The sequence below is a fragment of the Balaenoptera ricei genome, chromosome 1 (genome assembly GCF_028023285.1).
Source record: "Balaenoptera ricei isolate mBalRic1 chromosome 1, mBalRic1.hap2, whole genome shotgun sequence".
In the NCBI taxonomy this organism is placed as follows: Eukaryota; Metazoa; Chordata; class Mammalia; order Artiodactyla; family Balaenopteridae; genus Balaenoptera; species Balaenoptera ricei.
In genome coordinates this window covers 147,473,402-147,491,002 of record NC_082639.1, presented here as the reverse complement: position 1 = coordinate 147,491,002, position 17,601 = coordinate 147,473,402, and the positions used below count along the sequence as shown (strand labels likewise).

At 40.2% G+C, this 17,601-nt stretch overlaps 1 protein-coding gene across 1 annotated transcript in view; it reads right to left on the bottom strand.

Annotated features, from left to right (window-relative positions):
* The window catches only part of RNF2 (ring finger protein 2), a 57,381-nt gene extending 41,589 nt beyond the window's left edge, over positions 1-15,792 (bottom strand). Inside the window, exon 1 of the mRNA XM_059937813.1 lies at positions 15,496-15,792. The gene's annotated coding sequence lies outside the window, so the exon portion shown is untranslated. The remainder of the gene's footprint in view (positions 1-15,495) is intronic.
* Positions 15,793-17,601: the final 1,809 nt, after the last annotated feature.

The following is a 17,601-nucleotide window of genomic DNA, read 5'->3' as shown; positions in this document are numbered from 1 at the left end:
CAGATGGCCAACAGGCACACGAAAAGATGCTCAACATGGCTAATTATTAGAGAAATGCAAATCAAAACTACAGTGAGACACTACCTCACACCAGTCAGAATGGCCATTATAAAGTCTACAAATAACAAATGCTGGAGAGGATATGGAGAAAAAGGAACCCTCCTACACACTGTTGGTGGGAATGTAAGCTGGTACAGCCACTATGGAGAACAGTATGGAGATTCCTCAAAAAACTAAAAAAATAGAGTTGCCATATGATCCAGCAATCCCACTCCTGGGCACATATCCAGACAGAACTATAATTCGAAAAGATACATGCACCCCAATGTTCACAGCAGCATTATTTACAATAGCCAAAACATGGAAGCAAGCTAAGTGTCTGTAACAGATAAATGGGTAAAGCAGATGTGGTATATATATACAGTGGAATACTACTCAGAGATAAAAAAGAATGAAATAATGCCATTTGCAGCAACATGGATAGACCTAGAGACTATCATACGAAGTAAAGTCAGAAAGACAAATACCATATGATATCACTTAAATGTGGAATCTAAAATGTGACACAACTGAACCTAGCTATCAAACAGAAACAGACTCACAGACATAGAGAACAGACTTGTGGTTGCCAAGGGGGAGGGGAGTGAGGGAGGGAAGGATTGGGAGTTGGGGTCAGCAGATGGAAACTAGTATATATAGAATGGATAAACAACAAGGTCCTACTAACTATATTCAGTATCCTGTGATAAACCATAATGGAAAAGAATATAAAAAAGAACGTATGTATATATATAACTGAATCACTTTGCTGTACAGCAGAAATTAACACAACATTGTATATCAACTATACTTCAATTAAAAAAAAAAACAGGTTTATTCTTTTTTTTTTTTTTTTTTTTTTATAAATTTATTTATTTATTTTTAGCTGTGTTGGGTCTTCGTTTCTGTGCGAGGGCTTTCTCCAGTTGCGGCAAGCGGGTGCCATTCTTCATCGCGGTGCGCGGGCCTCTCACTATCGCGGCCTCTCTTGTTGCGGAGCACGGGCTCCAGACGCGCAGGCTCAGTAGTTGTGGCTCACGGGCCTAGTCGCTCCGTGGCATGTGGGATCTTCCCAGACCAGGGCTCGAACCCGTGTCCCCTGCATTGGCAGGCAGATTCTCAACCACTGCGCCACCAGGGAAGCCCAACAGGTTTATTCTTGCAAAGATAAAGTTATGGAGACAATAGGTACTACTTGTTAATTACTTCCATCTGGTTGCCACAATGAATGTTGTACTTCCCTACCATCAACATAAATATAAAGCTAAAAGGAACCTTAGGATCCAACCACAAGGAAGTGTATAAATATACTATGGTACATCCACTTGAAATATTAGGCAATCATCAAAAATGTTACAAAATTGGTTATGGCATAGAAAATGTTAGTGATATCTAAAGTTAGATTTAAAATTAAACATAAATTTAGGTTTACATACAAAAGATAGTTGAAACTATATTTTAAACAAAACAAAAGCCAAAGGCTAAAATTTATTTCCAAAGGGAAATAAATCAAAATTTAAGAGCAATTAAAACTGAGTATTGAAAGCATGATTTTTTCCATTTCTTAAATTCTCCATTAAAAAAAATTTTAATTAATAAAGTGACAACTGAAAGCTGTTATATTTGATTAAGAAGACAACTTAATTTATGGATTTTTTTCCCATTCTTAGCTCTTAATTACTTTGGAAAGGACTAAGCACTATTTTGCACATAGGGATTAAAACTAAAAACAATCCATTTAAGAAGTGAATGACAGCTTCTTTACTCTGTGAAACTGTTTTTTTCTCACAGGCACAACTGTATTGTCTTAATTCTCCTAAATCAATCATTCCAGTATCCTTGATACTCAAAGGTTTCAGAATAAAATAAATTGGAATTAATAGTCATGTTATTTAAATTATACAAAACTGTAACATTAGATTTTCAAAAGTTATAGAGACTTCTTGGGAAAAAAAAATATTTCAGGACACTAAACTGATAAATTATGACTGGTTAACTCAAACTGATAAATGAGACCCACATCTGAATACAAACATAACCGATAATAATAACAATAAGAATGGAGAAATTTAGTCTTAGTATTTTAGACAAAATTCAACTATCAATATTTGAGAGCCTTTAACATGCTTCCATTACTTTACAATCACAAAAGGAAACATTCCTAGAGGACAGTACCTGACAAAAATAAAAAAGCATCTTTCCACTAATTCTATGAGGCATGTTTTCTTTACAAATATGTCAATTAAAAGTTTTAAGATTGATACTGAATATAGTGGAGTAGAAGGACATGCTCTCACTGCGAGAGCACCGGAATCACACTAACTGAACAATCATTGACAGGAAGACACTGGAACTCACCAAAAAAGATACCCCACATCCAAAGACAAAGGAGAAGCCACAATAACATGGTAGGATGGGCGCAATCACAATAAAATCAAATCCCATAACTGCTGGGTGGGTGACTCACAAACTGGAGAACACTGATACCACAGAAGTCCACCCACTGGAGTGAAGGTTCTGAGCCCCACGTCAGGCTCCCCAACCTGGGGATCCGGCAACGGGAGGAGGAATTCCTAAAGAATGAGATTCGAAAGCTATCGGGATTGGATACCAGGACTTTGAAAGGACTGGGGGAAACAGAGACTCCACTCGTGTAGGGCACACACAAAGTAGTGTGCACATTGGGACCCAGGGGAAGGAGCAGTGACCCCAGGAGAGACTGAACCAGACCTACCTGCTAGTGTTGGAGGGTCTCCTGCAGAGGCGGGGGGTGGCTGTGTCTCACCGTGAGACCAAGGACACTGGCAGCAGAAGTTCTGGGAAGTACTCTGTGATGTGAGCCTTCTCAGAGTCCGCCATTAGACCCAACAAAGAGCCAGGTAAGCTCCAGTGTTGGGTCACCTCAGGCCAAACAACCAACAGGGAGTGAACCCAGCCCCACCCATCAGCAAACAAGAGGATTAAAGTTTTACTGAGCTCTGCCCACCAGAGCAACACACAGCTCTACCCAAAACCAGTCCCTCCCATCAGGAAGCTCACACAAGCCTCTTAGATAGCCTCAGCCACCAGAGAGCAGGCAGCAGAAGCAAGAAGAACTACAGTCCTGCAGCCTGTGGAACAAAAACCACATTCACAGAAATACAGACAAGATGAAAAGGCAGAGGCTATGTACAAGATAAAGAAACAAGATAAAATCCCAGAAAACCAACTAAATGAAGTGGAAATAGGCAACCTTCCAGGAAAAGAATTCAGAATAATGATAGTGAAGATGATCCAAGACTTCGGAAAAAGAATGGAGGTAAAGATCGAGAAGATGCAAGAAATGTTTAACAAAGACTTAGAAGAATTAAAGAACAAACAGTGAGAAAAATTAAAGAACAAACAAACAGAGATGAACAGTACAATAACGGAAATGAAATATACACTAGAAGGAATCAATAGCAGAATAACTGAGGAAGAAGAACGGATAAGTGACCTGGAAGACAGACTGGTGGAATTCACCGCCACAGAACAGAATAAAGAAAAAACAATTAAAAGGACTGAAGACAGCCTAAGAGACCTCTGGGACAACATTAAACGCAACAACATTCTCATTATAGGGGTCCCAGAAGGAGAAGAGAGAGAGAGAAAGGACCCGAGAAAGTATTTGAAGAGATTATAGTTGAAAACTTCCCTAACATTGGAAAGGAAATAGCCACCCAAGTCCAGGAAGCGCAGAGAGTCCCAGGGAGGATAAACCCAAAGAGAAACACACCGAGACACATAATAATCAAATTGGCAAAAATTAAAGACAAAGACAAATTATTGAAAGCAATAAGGGAAAACAACAAATAACATACAATGGAACTCCCATAATGTTAACAGCTGATTTCTCAGCAGAAACTCTACAAGCCAGAAGGGAATGGCATGACATATTTAAAGTGATGAAAGGGAAAAACCTATAACCAAGATTACTCTAACCGGCAAGAATCTCATTCAGATTAGATGGAGAAATCAAAAGCTTTACAGACAAGCAAAAGCTAAGAGAATTCAGCACCACAAAACCAGCTCTACAACAAATGCTAAAGGATCTTCTCTAAGTAGGAAACACAAGAGAAAAAAAGGACCTACAAAAACAAATCCAAAACAATTAAGAAAATGGTCACAGGAACATACATATCGATAATTACCTTAAATGTGAATGGATTAAATGCTCCAACCAAAAAACACAGGCTCGCTGAATGGATACAAAAACAAGACCCATCTATATGCTCTCTACAAGAGACCCACTTCAGACCTAGGGACACATACAGACTGAAAGTGAAGGGATGGAAAAAGATATTCCATGCAAATGGAAATCAAAAGAAAGCTGGAGTAGCAATACTCATATCAGATAAAACAGACTTTAAAATAAAGAATGTTACAAGAGACAAGGAAGGACACTACATAATGATCAAGGGATCAATCCAGGAAAAAGATATAACAATTATAAATACATATGCACCAAACATAGGAGCACCTCAATACATAAGGCAACTGCTAACAGCTATGTAAGAGAAAATCAACAGTAACACAATAATAGTGGGGGACTTCAACACCTCACTTACACCAATGGACAGATCATCCAAAATGAAAATAAATAAGGAAACACAAGCTTTAAATGACACAATAGACCAGATAGATTTAATTGATATTTATAGGACATTCCATCCATAAACAGCAGATTACACTTTCTTCTCAAGTGTGCACAGAACATTCTCCAGGATAGATCACATCTTGGGTCACAAATCAAGCCGCAGTAAATTTAAGAAAATTGAAATGGTATCAAGCATCTTTTCTGACCACAACACTATGAGATTAGAAATCAATTACAGGGGAAAAAACGTAAAACATACAAACACATGGAGGCTAAACAATACATTACTAAATAACCAAGAGATCACTGAAGTAATCAAAGAGGAAATCAAAAAACACCTAGAGACAAATGACAATGAAAACACGACGATCCAAAACCTATGGGATGCAGCAAAAGCAGTTCTAAGAGGGAAGTTTATAGCTATACAAGTCTACCTCAAGAAACAAAAAAAATCTCAAATAAACAATCTAACCTTACACCTAAAGGAACTAGAGAAAGAAGAACAAACAAAACCCAAAGGTAGCAGAAGGAAAGAAATCATAAAGATCAGAGCAGAAATAAATGAAATAGAAACAAAGAAAACAATAGCAAAGATCAGTAAAGCTAAAAGGTGCTTCTTTGAGAAGATAAACAAAATTGATAAACCATTGCCAGATTCATCAAGAAAAAGAGGGAGAGGACTCAAATCAATAAAATCAGAAATGAAAAAGGAGAAGTTACAACAGACACTGCAGAAATACAAACCATCCTAAGAGACTACTACAAGCAACTCTATGACAATGAAATGGACAACCTGGAAGAAATGGAAAATACGCACAGACCAATCACAAGTACTGAAACTGTGATTAAAAAATCTTCCAACAAACAAAAGTCCAGGACCAGATGGCTTCACAGGTGAATTCTATCAAACATTTAGAGAAGAGCTAACACCCATCCTTCTCAAACTCTTCCAGAAAATTGCAGAGGAAGGAACACTCCCAAACTCATTCCATGAGGCCACCATCACCCTGATACCAAAACCAGACAAAGATACTACAAAAAAAGAAAATTACAGACTAATTATCACTCATGAATATAGACGCAAAAATCCTCAACAAAATACTAGCAAACATAATCTAACAACACATTAAAAGGATCATACACCATGATCAAGTGGGATTTATCCCAGGGATGCAAGGATTCTTCAATATATGCAAATCAGTGTAATACACCATATAAACAAGTTGAAGAATAAAAAACATGATCATCTCAACAGATGCAGAAAAAGCTTTTGTCAAAATTCAACACCCATCTATGATAAAAACTCTCCAGAAAGTGGGCATAGAGGGAACCTACCTCAACATAATAAAGGCCATATACAACAAACCCACAGCAAACATCATTCTCAATGGTGAAAAACTGAAAGCATTTCCTCTAAGATAAGGAAAAAGACAAGGATGTCCTCTCTCGCCACTATTATTCAACATAGTTTTGGAAGTCCTAGCCACGGCAATCAGAGAAGAAAAAGAAATAAAAGGAATACAAATTGGAAAAGATGAAGTAGAACTGTCACTGTTTGCAGATGACATGATACTATACATAGAGAATCCTAAAGATGCCACCAGAAAAGTACTAGAGCTAATCAATGAATTTGGTAAAGTTGCAGGATACAAAATTAATGCACACAAATCTCTTGCATTCTTATACACTAATGATGAAAAATCTGAAAGAGAAATTAAGGAAACACTCCCGTGTACCACTGCAACAAAAAGAATAAAATACTTAGGAATAAACCTACCTAGGGAGACAAAAGACCTGTATGCAGAAAACTATAAGACACTGATGAAAGAAATTAAAGATGATACAAACAGATGGAGAGATATACCATGTTCTTGGATTGGAAGAATCAATATTGCAAAAATGACTATACTATCCAAAGCAATTTACAGATTCAACGCAATCCCTATCAAATTACCAATGGCAGTTTTTACGGAACTAGAAAAAAAAAATCTTAAGATTTGTATGGAGACACAAAAGACCCTGAATAGCCAAAGCAGTCTTGAGGGAAAAAACGGAGCTGGAGGAAACAGAGCTCCCTGACTTCAGACTATACTACAAAGCTACAGTAATCAAGACAGTATGGTACTGGCACAAAACCACAGATACAGATCAATGGAAAATGAACGAAAGCCCAGAGATAAACCCACGCACCTATAGTCAACTAATCTATGACAAAGGAGGCAAGGATATACAATGGAGAAAAGACAGTCTCTTCAATAAGTGGTGCTGGGACAACTGGACAGCTACATGTAAAAGAATGAAATTAGAACACTCCCTAACACCATACACAAAAAAAAACCTCAAAACAGATTAGAGACCTAAATGTAAGACTGGACACTATAAAACTCTTAGAGGAAAACATAGGAAGAACACTCTTTGACATAAATCACTGCAAGATCTTTTTTGATCCACCTCTTAGAATAATGTAATTAAAAATAAATAAATGGGACCTAATGAAACTTAAAAGCTTTTGCAAAGCAAAGGAAACTACAAACAAGACGAAAAGACAACCCTCAAAATGGGAGAAAATATTCGCAAACCAATCAACGGACAAAGGATTAATCTCCAAAATATATAAACAGCTCATGCAGCTCAATATTAAAAAACAAACAACCCAATCAAAAAATGGGCAGAAGACCTAAATAGACATTTCTCCAAAGAAGACATACCGATGGCCAAGAAGCACATGAAAAGCTGCTCATCACTAATTGTTAGAGAAATGCAAATCAAAACTACAATGAGGTATCACCTCACACCAGTTAGAATGGGCATGATCAGAAAATCTACAAACAACAAATGCTGAAGAGGGTGTGGAGAAAAGGGAACCCTCTTGCACTGTTGGTGGGAATGTAAATTGATACAGCCACTATGGAGAACTGTATGGAGCTTCCTTAAAAAACTAAAAATAGAATTACCATAGGACCCAGCAATCCCACTACTGGGTATATACAGAGAAAACCATAATTCAAAAAGACACATGCATCCCAATGTTCACTGCAGCACTATTTACAGTAGCCAGGTCATGGAAGCAACCTAAATGTCTGTCGACAGACAAACGGATAAAGAAGATGTGGTACATATATACAATGGAATATTACTCAGCCATAAAAATGAATGAAATTGGGTCATTTGTAGAGGCGTGGATGGATCTAAAGACTGTCATACAGAGTGAAGTAAGTCAGAAAGAGAAAAACAAATACTGTATATTAACGCATATATGTGGAACCTAGAAAAATGGTACAGATGAACCGATTTGCAGGGCAGAAATGGAGACACAGATGTAGAGAACAAATGTATGGACACCAAGTGGGGAAAGTGGCGGGGCGTGATGGTGGTGGTGGTGGTGTGATGAACTGGGAGATTGGGACTGACATATATACACTAATATGTATAAAATGGATAACTAATAAGAACCTGCTATGTAAAAAAATAAAATTCAAAAAAAATTCTTATTTACCCACAAAGAAACAAACAAAAAAAACCTTTTAAGATCAAGGATAAGAAATTAAATTCATTAAAGCTAAACAACAGAAAAGGAAACGAAATTGAGTTATTTGCAGTGAGGTGGATGGACCTAGAGACTGTCGTACAGGGTGAAGTCAGAAAGAGAAAAACAAATACCATATGCTAACACATATATATGGAATCTTCAAAAAAAAAAAAAACGGTTCTGAAGAACCTAGGCGCAAGACAGCAATAAAGATGCAGACCTAGAGAATGGACTTGAGGACATGGGGAGGGGGAAGAGTAAGCTGGGACGAAGTGAGAGAGTGGCATGGACATTTACACACTACAAAGGTAAAATCAATAGCTAGTGGGACGCAACCACATAGCACAGGAAGATCAGCTCCGTGCTTTGTGTCCACCTAGTTGGGGGGATAGGGACGGTGGGAGGGAGGCACAACAGGGAGGAGATATGAGGATATATGTGTATGTATAGCTGGTTCACTTTGTTATACAGCAGAAACTAACACACCATTGTAAAACAATTATACTCCAATAAAGGTGTTAATAAAAAAAAAACTAAACAACAGGTATAATTTCTAATCTTGCTATGTGTCTTTTTAAAAGCACAGAGAGGGACTTCCCTGGTGGTGCAGTGGTTAAGACTCCAAGCTCCCAATGCAGGGGATCCAGGTTTGATCCCTGGTCAGAGAACTAGATCCCACATGCATGCAGCAACTAAGGGTTCACATGCCACAACTAAGGAGCCCGCGTGCTGCAACTCAGACCTGACGTAACCAAAAAAATAAAAAATAAATAAAAGCACAGAGATTTTCTGTAATTGGTATTATAAAACAACATAAATAAAACAAAACCAAAATAGGAAATTTCCAGTCAAAATAGTAACGGCATCTACTTCTTCTACTCCCTTAGGCCCTTGTCATTTAAACAATCTGCAAAGTGGTAGTTTTGTGCCTAAGTGTACAAATTTGGGGTATTGTCTCACGACATAAGATATTTAGCCCTGGTGAAAGAAAATTAATGAAGCACATCAACCTTAACAGACAATTATTTAAGGAGATTGGGAATACTACACTATTGACCAGACTTGGGAAAAGTAGGGTTATAGGACATCCACAACTCCTCCCATACCCCATTTCACCCTAAAAATCTTCTTTTAAACATGGAGACTCAAAAACTTGAAAGGAGACACACAACTATGCCATAGATCAATCTCTGTCTTTCTCTCTCTCAAGATCCATGCAACAGATCAATCTGTCCCTCTTTCTTCAAATACACCCTCTTATATTCACAATGCTCTTTATGTTACCTCTTAAACCTTTACAAATAACCTGGAAGGTCAACGAGTGTGCTATTTTTTTTTTTTTTTTTATAGAAAAGAAAACAGAAAGGCCAAGAAACTTGCTAGTAGTGGAACCAGACCTAGAAACCAAGTCTCCTGCCTTCAATTCTGAAGCTCCTTCTACTATACACAACACTACCCCTTCTGTAATACAGGAAAGCCTTCTACAAAACATTTGGCTGGATACCAAGACAGCCGTCCCAGACTGAATTAGACTCTATACAGACAGCCGTCCCAGACTGAATTAGACTCTATACAGACAGCCGTCCCAGACTGAATTAGACTTTATACAGTAAATAGTGTAAATAGTGAGGATTTAATGCAATTACTGGCATGGAGGCATACATCTTTTTATAAGTGAAAAATCAGTTGGTTTTAAGTTAAATCAACATAGTCTGTGTATGGTGGGGGAAACACGCAGAACACTCTTCTAAAAAGGAAGTCGAAATGAAGTATGCAGATTTGCACATTTTACAATAGCTAACAGAGGTAGTGTAATCAACACAGTGAGTAGAAAAAAAGAAAACAGTAGACAACTAAAAAGAACAATGTAAATAGAAACTGCATGATGTTTTAATTTTTAGGAAATAAAATGAGGGGCTTCTTTTCTTCCTCCCCCCACCCCAAAATAATTTGAGATTTTAGAACATTAGGCTCTAAAATGAGAAGTAGAAGAAGGTTTTATTTAGCCATCAAACGAAATCCCTGCCAAAACTGCTGGATCTGGAATATAACACATCAGAAATCCAAAGTCCTATTTGTAGATCAGTTACTAGTACTATATAGTTTATATTAACCAATTATTTAAATCTTTCAATTCTCACATCTGTAAAATCATAACACTCTAGCCAAACTATTTTCTAATGACCTTGGAAGGAGGAAACAATGTCTACAAAGGTAATGAGCAAACTTTAATTCCCATTATCCACTGCAAAAATAAATATTCCTCAAACATTTTCTATGTGTGAAGTACTAGGCTAGGCTATAAGTGCAGAGAAAATGATGGTCTTTATAATCTAGAAAAATAAAGCACAGAGAAATGCTTAACTAATGACAGTAACTGCATGATAAATCTGAGGCGTCTCAGAGAAACAGCTTTCATAGGACAGCAGTCAAACAGAATGAAGTTGGATTTGATCAAGATACCAAATAAAAACAGTAGTCATTAGGTTTAGCTGGGAAGAAAAGAGGCAAGTAGGTTGCTATGTCCTTTGGGTTCCCAAAGCGTATCACTTATCTGTTACTGCATTTAACACCTGTATGGTAGTTTGTCATCTCTGCTTATTCAATTGAATAAGAGACCCTATTCGCTTCATTTTTCTATCCCTAATCCCTAGCAGAAGGTCTGGCACACAGAAGATAATCAATAAATGTTTTTTGAACAGGCAAGGTAAGGACAGGATTCCCTATTTAAATTATTTTAATCTATACTACTTGTGCAGGTAATTTACTCCCTATCTCTCAACTCCAAAACCACCACTCTAGACTGCTTTGTGGTGCTTAGGCTGAGACTGTGCAACTGTATTTCACCAACTCTTCTGCCAGGGGGCTCCCTGTTAGGCTTTGCCAATGGAGGTAATGAATGGAGATGGGAAAGCAGGAAGACGGGTGAGGGGACTTCCTTCCAGTTACTGGCAGCAGCAATTGGTTCCAGCCTCCAGCTTCTTTCAGTATCCCCCAGAACTAATCAGCAGCTCAACAAGGCTGACCTCAAAAGTTCAGAACCAGGCCAGTAGAACCTCTTCTCTGAGCTCTTTAACTGATTACTATAACGTTCTCTTTTTGCTCTTAACACTCGTCTAACCATCTCCCTATATTAAATCCCCTCTGTTCAAATTCCTATTGAAGTTTGTTTTCTCTGTTGGACACTAATACATTGTTAATCACAGTGATTCTAGCTGCTCTCCTCTGAGATACCTTGCTTCTTTACTGAAGGGAAAAGCAAAGTAACTTTGGAGTTACAGGTAAAATATATTTTAGAAAGAAAAACACCAAACCCTTTAAATTTGTGTCTGTTAAATTGCAACAAAAAAATCATTTACCTTTTGTGATTTAAACTATCCAGCTTGCAAAGGAAAAAAAAGAGAGGAAACAAGAAATATTTACACAGTTCCGGCTATTCCAAGCACACACCCCCACGTCCTCTCACTAGAGCACATGTATCCTAGAGAAAATGTGAGATAGTGGAGCTGGTCTGCTGTTCCTCAGTGGTCTCAGTTCCCACAAGCCTCTCCTGGTATGAGCATGACGCCACGCTGAATGTGATTCTTATATTTAAAGACTTTTTTTTTTTTGCTGTGTTCAACACAGCCCATACTGCAGGCTGACTACTTCATCTAGTGTTCAACAAAAGAAACAACAATCTATTCCAACACTAAAGCTGAACTGAACTTATTGGTATGTTTTCCTATCCTAAGGGATTTTCAAGCATAATTTCTTACTACATGTGTTTTTCATTTTACGCACTGACGTTAGAATCTAACTTTTTCATAAACTACAACTACACGCTACAGCATAGGAACAAAAAGAAATCCCTCTTGCAGGAGAGCCCCAAATCAACACAACTGCTGAAAACAAATGACCAAAATGCTTTGTTCAAATGTTATGGTTTGTTACTTCATTTAATAAGACGCCCTCATTAGACAATTTAATCTGAGGTTAATTTCAAAAATAATTTTTCATTATTGTACTTAATAGATTTTTTAAAAATTATGACAAAATGGCAGACACATAGAGAGAAGGCAAATTCAAACAATGAGAATCTTTCTCAGAATTCTTAGCAATGTATGTATATAGTTCCTGAGCATCCAAGAAAAGGTATCACTAGACCCAGACATATTAGTCCACTTCGGCTGCCTAACATCCATAAGACAAAACAGAAGTGAAAAAAATTTTAAAGTTAAAAGTCCATGCCAGTTCCACTGGGGTTCCTCCACAGAGCATAAAAGTGGAGAGTGGGCCACCTACTCCCTTAGCATAATTCGGGGACTCATCACCTAGCTCCTGCCCATGGACATACTAATACCAGTTGCTACTTAACTGTCAAAAGTCCCATTACCACAGTCAGTATATCCATGTAAAATCAACCAAGCTATACACCTTACAAGAGACACCAGAGGACCCGTCTGACACATTAGGTAGAAAAAGTGAAAGTCGGGGGTGGGGGGGTGGAATAGACAGGATATCTGGATCTACAGAGAATGGACAGGGTAAATTTTACTGTACCTTTGTACCCAAATTATATGGGGATCTACTCACTTAAATGCAAATAAACACTCAATAAGTTACTATAATAACTTACTGATATCTTGAAAGATTCCAAAGAAATGAAAAACATCAGGAAATTAAACAACTAATGTCTGACAACAATGTCTGTCTTCCACACCATGCGTAACAAACATTAATTAAAAATCAAGTGTAGATCTGTATGCCGTCAGACTGTACATAATCTCACAGTATTTTTCCCTTTTTAAAAACTGCAGGGGCTTCCCTGGTGGCACAGTGGTTGAGAGTCTGCCTGCTAATGCAGGGGACACGGGTTCGAGCCCTGGTCTGGGAAGATCCCACATGCTGTGGAGCAACTAAGCCCGTGAGCCACAATGACTGAGCCTGCGCGTCTGGAGCCTGTGCTCCGCAACAAGAGAGGCCGCAATAGTGAAGAGGCCCGCGCACCGCGATGAAGAGTGGCCCCCGCTTGCCGCAACTAGAGAAAGCCCTCGCACAGAAACGAAGACCCAACGCAGCCAAAAATAAATAAATAAATAAATAAATAAATAAAAGATTACTATTAAAAAAAAAACTGCAAACTGGGATACACTGTCTAGTTTCCCCAGATTTAACAAATGAGTTGATACAAAGGTGTGAAGTGCTTTAAGTCACACCAGAAATGCTGCCATAATTTTAATAAAGTGCATTTTAATGTTAACTCACTTTTCTTGCTAGAAGGAATTATGCTTCTGTGCTAATGTATAGAAATGAAACTGTCACTGAAACATCTGGTTATATATTATTCATTAGACATATATCACCTTTACTCCAAAGACTGCATAATATAAACACAAATCACGAATAAATCAAATTAAAGAGACAGACCTGACACCACATGCTGAAGGTCAGTAATAGACAAATGAAATTCCAAAGATGTTTGCTGACCTGCTCCATATTTCTATCCACACAAATCTGGGAGCTAGCAGTCTGAGTGTTCCACACAGGCAGAGGAAAAAACTCAAAATTCGTAGTCTGTTGAATGTCTGCATTGTCTACATTATGTTAATGGTTCTAATTTAAAATCTTTCTATGCAGCACATTTGAGGACCATCAGCATATTTTTCTAATACTCAAGCGGACTAGCCTACTCAGGCAGTTTTCCTTCATAAATTCTCCATTGCACTCTCACAACTACTGTAATTTACCTCAAATGTGTATTCCACAACGGTACCTGAAGGAAATGATCTCCAATCCTTAGAAAAAGTAAGGGGCCATATTTGCTGTGCTAGCCTTGGAAAATGGAGTCTTATATAACTACCCATTATTTTACTAAAAATCACGTTAAATGTACAAACAAGATTTTAAAAGATACCTGTTGATTGTGACAAGTAGAAATTTTAGGGGAAAAAAGGAATAACCAAGAGTCATATTGCTGCCATTTAAATGCTTTATAAATCAAAGGATGAAACACTCACTTTAAAACCAAGCTCTAACACCAATCTAAGTTATTAAAATATTCAACAACTACACTCTAATGCAAGTGAGGAAAGTAGATTATCTGCCAATTACACTAAGTATTCCAGCTGATCATCTTGGAACTACCAAAAGTAGACTATGTGATGCAAATCACACATACATTAGTTTTAAACATTATTCTCAGTCTAAAACAATGAAACCATGTCTCAATTTTTTTACTTTTTAAAAGAAATAAACCATATTACTAAAATACCGAATGCAAAGCTACCCTTTTCACAGCAAACAAGTATCTTTACACACCTTCGAGAAACCTGACATTTTCAAACCATTTTACCACGTAAAGGTACACATTCTCTAAAACTTCTGACAGCCAGGCAATAGTTATCCAAAAAAGATTCAAGGAGGTAAGCCTATAATTGGTCTTAGGGGCCAAATAATCGGAATGAACCTCAAAGTTTTAGAGACCAATTTTTACTAACAGTATCTCTGGGAGCAGGGAGGCAACGTCTGTAGGAGGGAAATGATCCTGACAACCAGGACGAGGGCTCCCCGGCGACACTCGGTACCAAAGACCTCAGCGTACACGACTGGGTTCAAAACGCGAAGCTTCCATCAGAAACAAACCAAGACACCCCCTCCCCCCACGACTCCTCCGGGGCAACGTCGCGGTTTTAGAAAGCAGCAACAGATACTCCCGAGCAGGCAAGCGGCAGTCCAGGAATGTTTTAAACAGGAGGAGTCTCCCCGCAGCCTACAGGGAACCCCGACGACGAGGACCGCCTCTACGCTCGAACCCGGACTCCAGCACCCCGGGGGAAAGCGGGCTATTTGCACAAAGCGCCCCTGCCTCACCCTCCACAGTGCGGACACACACCCCCGGCTGCGAGGGGGAAGCCCGGGGAGGAAAACCCTGCATTCCACGCGGTTCGCCCCCGGAGAGCGGACGTGGAGAAGCTGGGGCCCCCGCCCCGGGAGGCGAGGGGGCCGCACCGCAGTCCCGGCCTCCGCGCAGAGGAACGAACGGTTCGCACGAAGGAAGGAATCCCCGAGATTCGCCCACGGGGTCCTCCCCAAGCCGGACTCCCCACCCCCGCCAAGACCCTCGAAGAAACGGGAACAATGAGAAGCCGCCTCCCCCGCCATCCCCGCCCCGAGAGCGGCCGGGGGTGGAGGCGCCATCTCCCCTCACACCCCCGCGAACACACGCCCCCCGGCCCCGGGGCGGCCGTCAGCCGCCCGCAGCCACGCCGAGCTAACACGCGGCCGAGCCCGCCGCTTCCGCGCCCCTCGCCTCCCCGCCCGCCCCGCTCACCGGCTCCTGCCCCAATCCGGGGCTCCGCTAGCCGCGGCCGGAGCGAGACTCAGGTACAAGGCGCCGCGGCTGCTGGCGCCGCCGCACAATATGGCGAGCCTCGGCTTCCGCAATGGAGCTCGGGAAATACAACAGGGGCCGCTCAATATTCATGAGAGACCGAGGGGAAGCCGGTTCGGCCGGCGCAGAGGGGAGGGCGGGAAGGAGCGAGTGGGCGAGGGGGCGGAGGCGCGGGACAGGGACGTGCACGGCGCCAGGAGGCCCGTGGCGCGAGGGGAGGGGACGCCGCCGTGTACTGCCAGGAGGGCCCGAGCCTCCGCCCCGCCCCGGGCCACCCGGCCCCGCCCCCCGGCGCCCTCCGCGGGGCGACGGAGCCCCCGGGCAATGCCCGGATGACGACGGCGGCGCTTCGTTCTCGGCGTTCTCTCTCCTTGAGGTCTCCTGCCCCTACCTGCGACCCCCATTAAGCCTCCCTGGCCGGCTGCTGGGGATCGGGTTCGGACTCCTGCTCTCGCCTGGGACTCCCTAAAACACAACCAGTTAGTCTACCAAAGAGTATATAAAATGCGTATAAATTAAGCTACAAACTGAAGTAACAAAGTGAAAGAGTTCCCTGACCTCAAGATATGCTATTGGTGTTCTCTGGAAAAGGTAACCAACGCTACCAGATAGTTAATGTGAAGGCACTTGTGGCACGAAGGAATGGACTGCACTGGGAATTGGGCGAACTAGGTTTATAGCCTCCAATGTGTCTCTAACTATGTGACTTAGCTAAATTATATAATTGCTCTGGACTTTACTTTCCTCATTTGCAAAATGAGAGGATTGTGTTGAATGATTCTTAGGTCCTTTCCAGCTTTTGAATTCTGTAAAACTCTCTACAAGCAATGCCAAATAAATGTTATGAATTTACATAAGATTTTGGAAAAGCAAAGGAACCGTTCCAGCTGGTGTGTTCAGGGGAGATTTCCTGAGGAGCTCGGAGTCGAGTAGGACTGTGAGTGTTAGCTTTGGATAGGTAGAAAGAAAGAAGACAGGCATTAAAATATTAAACACAACACACTGTGTGCCCTACCTCACAATCCATTAAGGTAAACAAGAGCAAAGACAGTGACTTCAAAACTGTCACTAACTACCTAAAGCTTTAAATAAGAAATGACAATTCTCAGATTCTACCAGCCCTTCAAGGTTAAGGTCTTTTTCCAATGTGGAAAAAAAAAAAAAAATCAAAATAATTAGGAATGCTTCTGCTTCTACAAGGTCCACTTTCTAGAGACAGGGCAGTTGCAGAAGCATCTCCCTTCTTTGTTCACAACTGCACATGTCGTTCAATTAATGCTGCGCATAATTCAGAACGTTTTGCTCTAGTGAAAATGCTTATGAAAATAATGTGTGGTTAGGTTAAGAAATTCAATTGATGTTGAGGAAAGTGATCATTTGTAAAAAGCACAGGAACTTTATGGATAAAAGTTAAATATGGTACTTTAAAAAAATTCACGGGACAATTGATGGAAAACTTATGGGATATCTGGATTAAATGTGATTAAAAAGCTAGACCTCAGGCTAGCATCCTTAATATGAAAGACACTACTGACAAATTAATGGAACTCATATTATCTATTTTATCTCTTACTCAGAAACTTGGACTGAGAGTATTATGGGCCTTCCCTGACTACCTTAATCAGGAAAGGCTGTGTTATGGTATAGTAACAAATCTCCATGCCTTAACACAACAGAAGTTTATTGCTTGCTCATGCTTCATGTGAATCAGACTCGTTCTATTTCAGTCACTCCAGGATTGACAGAGGGCTCCAGATTGACAGAGGGCTCACCATCTTGTAGCTGTATCACCCAGAGCACAGCAACTGAGTCTCTGTGGCAGAGGAAAAAAGTGAGTAAAGAATCCCTATGAACTTTTCACAGCCTTAGCTTGGGAAAGAAACAGATCTCTGATCACATGTCATTGGCCAAAACTAGTTACATAGCCTCCTCCATCTGCAAGGGGACTGAGTCCTTGAACTGAGGCTGAACCGAGTTCAGAAGAAGTGGTGATATTGGTGGACAATACTGACGTCAATCACCCTGACCCCACCAGTCAGCTTCTAG